Source organism: Myotis myotis, unplaced genomic scaffold (genome assembly GCF_014108235.1).
Source record: "Myotis myotis isolate mMyoMyo1 unplaced genomic scaffold, mMyoMyo1.p scaffold_m19_p_9, whole genome shotgun sequence".
Classification (NCBI taxonomy): Eukaryota; Metazoa; Chordata; class Mammalia; order Chiroptera; family Vespertilionidae; genus Myotis; species Myotis myotis.
The window spans coordinates 38,177,164-38,183,163 of NW_023416401.1; the positions used below are offsets into that span (position 1 = coordinate 38,177,164).

Consider the following 6,000-nt stretch of genomic DNA (forward strand, 5'->3'; position numbering starts at 1 on the left):
TCTGAAGGAAATGAAATCACTCTCTTGAAGGACATCTGTACCTTCATATTTATTGCATCATTATAGTCAAAATATTGAAATAACCTAAGTGTCCACTGACAGATGAATGGATAAAGAAAATGTGATGTGCAAGTATATATATAAAATTTTCAGCCTTAACAAGGAAATCCTGTCATTTGGGACAATATGAATGGACTTTGAGGGCATTGTGCTAAGTGAAAAAAGTCAGTCAGAGAAAGCAAATACTGTATGACCTCACTTATGTGACATCTAAAAAAAAAAAAAAGGCAAACTCAGAAATAGAGACTACAGTGGTGATTGCCAGGGGCTGGAGGGTGGGAAAAGTGAGATGCTATTTGAAGGGTACAAAGCTCCAGTCATAAGATGAATATGTTCTGAGGATCTATATTCGGTGTGATTAGTGATACTGTATCATATACTTGGAAGTAGCCAAGAGTGGATCTTAAATGTTCTCATTGCACACACACAAAAAATTACAATTATGTGAGGTGATGGGTATGCTAACTAACCTTATTGTGTTAATCATTTCACAATATAAACATAAATCATCACCTTTAACTTAAACAATGTTATATGTCAATTATATCTCGATGAAGCTAGAAAGAAAATGATTGCATAGCTACATAAAGGCAAAAATTGTGGGACCAGAATTTTATGCTAATAAGAGATATAATTTACATACCAGAAAGTTAATTCTTTAACGTGTACAATTTAGTGGTTGTTAGTATATTCACAAAGTCGTGCAACTATACCACTAATTACAGAATCATTTTGCCCCCTAAAAAGAAATCCAATACCTACTAGCAGTAGAATCAGAACTAATATTTACTCCCAAGCCAAAGATCTTTCCACTTCCCAGTTTTATGTGGATTTTCAATCTGATTATATTAAGGTAAGTTTACTAAGTGTTTATATGTCCAAATGATCAAATTTATGATATACTTGCTAGGACTTTGCATAATTCTGTGCTATTAACCATCTCAAGATTATATACAAATTTCTATATTTTTTGTTTTTTATTTTTAATATTTTTTATTGATTTCAGAGAGGAAGAGAGAGGGAGAGATAGAAACATCAATGATGAGAGAGAATCATTGATTGGCTGCCTCCTGCACACCCTCCACTGGGGATCGGGCCTGCAACCCAGGCATGTGCCCTTGACTGGAATCCAACCTGGGACCCTTCAGTCCACAGGCCGACACTCTATCCACTTAGCCATACCAGCTAGGGCTGTATTTTTTGTTTTTTAATGTCTACCAGATTATTATTCGTTGTTACTCCTCACCCAAGGATATTTTTACATTGATTTTTTTAAATATATTTTATTGATTTTTACAGAGAGGAAGGGAGAGGGATAGAGAGTTAGAAACATCGATGAGAGAGAAACATCGACCAGCTGCCTCCTGCACACCCCCTACTGGGATGTGCCCACAACCAAGGTACATGCCCTTGACCAGAATCGAACCTGGGATCTTTCAGTCCGCAGGCCAACGCTCTATCCACTGAGCCAAACTGGTTAGGGCTACATTGATATTTTTAGAGAATAGAAAGGAGGGTCAAAAAGAGAGAAACGTCTCTTTTTGATGTGAGATAGACACAACTATTGGTTGCCTCCCATAGGTGCCCTTGCCTGCAACCGAGGTACGTGCCCTTGACCGGAATCAAAGCCAGGCCCAAGTCCACAGCCAAAGCTCTACCACTGAGCAAAACCAGCTAAGACTCTACCAGATTCCTGAGGGTACATGGCAAACATTTAGGAACAGATCTTACGTACTCTAAACAGATTCAGGGAATATTTTGTTCTTTGGATGTATAGTTCATCATCTCAAAAGAAATAACACCGGTAATTTTTACAGAGAATATGTGAGACTTTAGAGAAAAGTTTAAAGAAGTTATTTATTCTGGAGCCTTTTATAAAAGGAAACTTTTTTTTTTCAATTTCATGGTTTTCAAATAAAATCCACAGCTAGACAATTGGTCCTTAAGCCATCTAAGGAGAACCTAAATATTTTCCTGAACAAGAGTTCAAATAAATTTTAAAAGTTCATCACCATAGCATAAAACAAATTTCCCAGTCCGTCGTTTTCAAACATCCATTCCTTGGTTTCTAGCTCTGTTTTGATTTTAACTTGTTGGAATTAATATTACTAGAATGAACATGAGTGCCAATTCTTTACTTAAAAAAAAGTCATCATATCTCTTTTAATGCAATATAAACTAAAATATACAGAATTTATTAGGAGATAGTCTATACATGTTTTATGAATGAATAAATAAGCTGATTTTTAAAATATTAAACCATCAGATGAACCCAGTGCAGACAGCCAGTCATACAGCAGCTCAGCCTTTGTTCCAGGATTACCCAGTTTGAAGTTCATTCTTCTCGAGGAGCTCACGGTCTTCTAAGCGTCCACCACGATCAACAAAGGAGTTAAAGAATTGAATCTTAGAAATTGAGTCTGTGAGAAATATTGTTTAGAATGGATTTAGACCTCAGAACCTCATTTCTATCTGAATCATGCAGGGATGACTATAAGTTAGAAAATATGGACTTTAAACCTAGCCAAAGACCTGCTCTCCAAAAGGTGGGGGCCAGAGGTGTATCTGGGTTTCAGATCACTCAGCTCAGCTTATTTCAAAACAGCAATAACTCATGTGCAAGGCAGACACTGCAAAGGCTCTATAAGTCATGTCACTCATGGCTACAGCCAGAAAAACAGCAAGAATGAAGTGATTTTTCAAGTGTCTTAGAACAGTTTATGATCAGCAGGTACTGCAGTGACAGCTCCACATTGAAGGAAGAATGGGAATCATGTGGCAGAAACCTGGAGACATTCATGGAGGACATGAGTGGTGACTGCGTGCAGCCCCCTGGCGTGGTTCACCTGCACATGCAGGGACAGGAAGTCCTCTTCTGAGGATGTGCCCTTAAGAGAAATCATTGTTCATCTAACAAAACAGTTGCCAATTGGATCCCAACAGAGGCAAATGTGAGGACACCCTTCTGGACTCCCCAAGATACTTCTCTGCAAAGTATGAAGGACAAGGAGATGAAGATAAAGAAAATGGTGGCAACATTTCTTTGAAAACTACTGAAGTAAATGACAGTATTACTAGTCAAGGCAGTCAAACACCTTCCCTATTCATCATCCAGGGAGAGGCCTGAAGAGGGAGATGTTTCTTTGGAGAATCCACTCAGCTCCAGAAGAGCACGTCTAGGCACCTCCAGGTCTCAGGAAGGACCCAAAAGGACCCTCTAATCAAGATCTCCTTATGGAGGTGGGACCAGTGTTTCTCTCCAGGTCAGACCAGATCACCCTTGAGCCTGCTCTTACCCACCAGAACAATGAGGGAAACTCCACATGTGGGGGACACCAAGAAAGATTCCACAGAGCCCAAAAGCCATTCCAATGTGAGGAGTGTCCCAAGATCTTCAGTTTGGGTTTTTTAGAAATTCACATTTTTTATTTATGTATTCCTGATTATAAAGGCAATTTATTAATTTTAATGATTCCAGAATTTGTACAAATAAATGCTGTTCCACATGGCCATTGAAATAACTTTTCTGTGGTTCCCTGTCTTTGGACACGTAAGAACTGGAGGCAAAGCAATGTGGACTTGGAGAACTCCCTGCAGGCTCAAGATCAACCACCCCACATAGAAAAAAAAAAAAAGAAAGAAATAACTTTTCAGACTCTCATAACCAGTTAGCCTGGAGGTCAAATCCCCCCAGTATCAACTACAACAATCAAGGCTTAACTACAACAAGACTGTGCACAAAGACCACTAGGGGGTGCACCAAGAAAGCATAAAAAATGCGGAGACAAAGAAACAGGACAAAACTGTCATTGGAGGATATTGAGTTCAGAACCACACTTTTAAGGTCTCTTAAGAACTGTCTAGAAGCTGCTGATAAATGTAGTGAGATCCTCAAGAAATCTAATGAGACCCTCGATGTTATGATAAAGAACCAACTAGAAATTAAGCATACACGGACTGAAATAACGAATACTATACAGACTCCCAACAGCAGACCAGAGGAGTGCAAGGATCAAGGCAAAGATTTGAAATGCGAAGAAGCAAAAAACACCCAACCAGAAAAGCAAAATGAAAAAAGAATCCGAAAATACGAAGATAGTGTAAGGAGCCTCTGGGACAGCTTCAAGCGTACCAACATCAGAATTATAGGGGTGCCAGAAGATGAGAGAGAGCAAGATATTGAAAACCTATTTGAAGAAATAATGACAGAAAACTTCCCCCACCTGGTGAAAGAAATAGACTTACAGGTCCAGGAAGCACAGAGAACCCCAAACAAAAGGAATCCAAAGAGGACCACACCAAGACACATCATAATTAAAATGCCAAGAGCAAAAGACAAAGAGAGAATCTTAAAAGCAGCAAGAGAAAGAAACTCAGTTACCTACAAGGGAATACCCATTCGACTGTCAGCTGATTTCTCAACAGAAACTTTGCAGGCCAGAAGGGAGTGGCAAGAAATATTCAAAGTGATGAATACCAAGAACCTACAACCAAGATTACTTTATCCAGCAAAGCTATCATTCAGAATTGAAGGTCAGATAAAGAGCTTCACAGATAAGGAAAAGCTAAAGGAGTTCATCACCACCAAACCAGGATTATATGAAATGCTGAAAGGTATCCTTTAAGAAGAGGAAGAAGAAGAAAAAGGTAAAGATATAAATTATGAACAACAAACATGCATCTATCAACAAGTGAATCTAAGAATCGAGTGAATAAATAATCTGGTGATCATAATAGAATCAGGGACATAGAAAGGGAATGGACTGACTATTCTTGGAGGGGGGGGGAAGGGGTGTGGGAGATTCGGGAAGAGACTGGACAAAAATCGTGCACCTATGGATGAGGACAGTGGGTGGGGAGTGAGGGCGGAGGGTGGGGTGGGAACTGGGAGGAGGGGAGTTATGGGGGAAAAAAGAGGAACAAATGTAATAATCTGAACAATAAAGATTTAATTAAAAAAAAAAAAAGCAATAACTTTTCAAAATAGTGTCTTTCCTGTAGTCACAATGACTTTCAGTAGTTAACCTATCCAAGCCTTGAGGAATCCAGTCTGTAAATGGGGATAGTACTACCAACCCCAGGATTATTATGAGGATTCACTAAATGATGTAGGTAAAGCACCTGAAATGTGAGGGCTCAAGAAACGATAGCCATTGCTGTCAATCCTAGTTCTGTATTGCCAATCTTATTAATTTGTTCAGATGACCTAAAATGTTTCATCAAAGCATGAATCTTATGTTAATTTTGCTATATTATTCCCTTAGAATGAAGAAAAATCAGGTAGCTAATTTCAAGTATTCAAAAGAGCTGTTCTTATACAGTCAAAGAAACATAAATACATACTGCAAAAGAATTAAGTGCATTATGGCTTATACCACATAATAAAATCTGGTCAGATTTTAGTTTGCTTAAACACAAATGTGATCTATACCATTGAATATTAATAATAAAATAATGATCTACATAAAAATAATTATCCATGCCACTGAAAATACAAATAGGTTTAGCTTGAAAAAGGAGAATAAAATGGGTTTTCAAAAGCATATATTTATTCTAAACACGTTTCTTTAAACCCCACCCACAATGTTAGTCTACAGAATATAATAAAAAAGTTATTTAACACCAACCGTTTATATTTCATGATCTGGCATCAGTTACCTTAAAAGATAAGAGCATGACTAATTTATAGTTTCTTTTCTAAACCTTTGATGTAGGTAAACATTCTAACTTTAACTTCTTGCCTTCAAGCACAGTTATGTTCTACTTTTCATAACCCAGTTGTAAAGATTTCCAGGAAGTAGCAACCTGATAGCAATTTTAGTGGTGTTTAAACTCATTGTCAGAGACACTGACGTATTATGACCATATATCAGAAAAGTGAAGGCCAAACACTTGGCAATGGCCACTGGAATTGCAAATAGTGTCTTGGGCAGAAATTAC

The 6,000-nt window shown here is 38.0% G+C and overlaps 1 pseudogene; it reads left to right on the plus strand.

The window, feature by feature from the left end:
* The first annotated feature begins 3,568 nt into the window (after positions 1–3,568).
* On the plus strand, positions 3,569–3,682 carry LOC118663896 (annotated as a pseudogene).
* Positions 3,683–6,000: the final 2,318 nt, after the last annotated feature.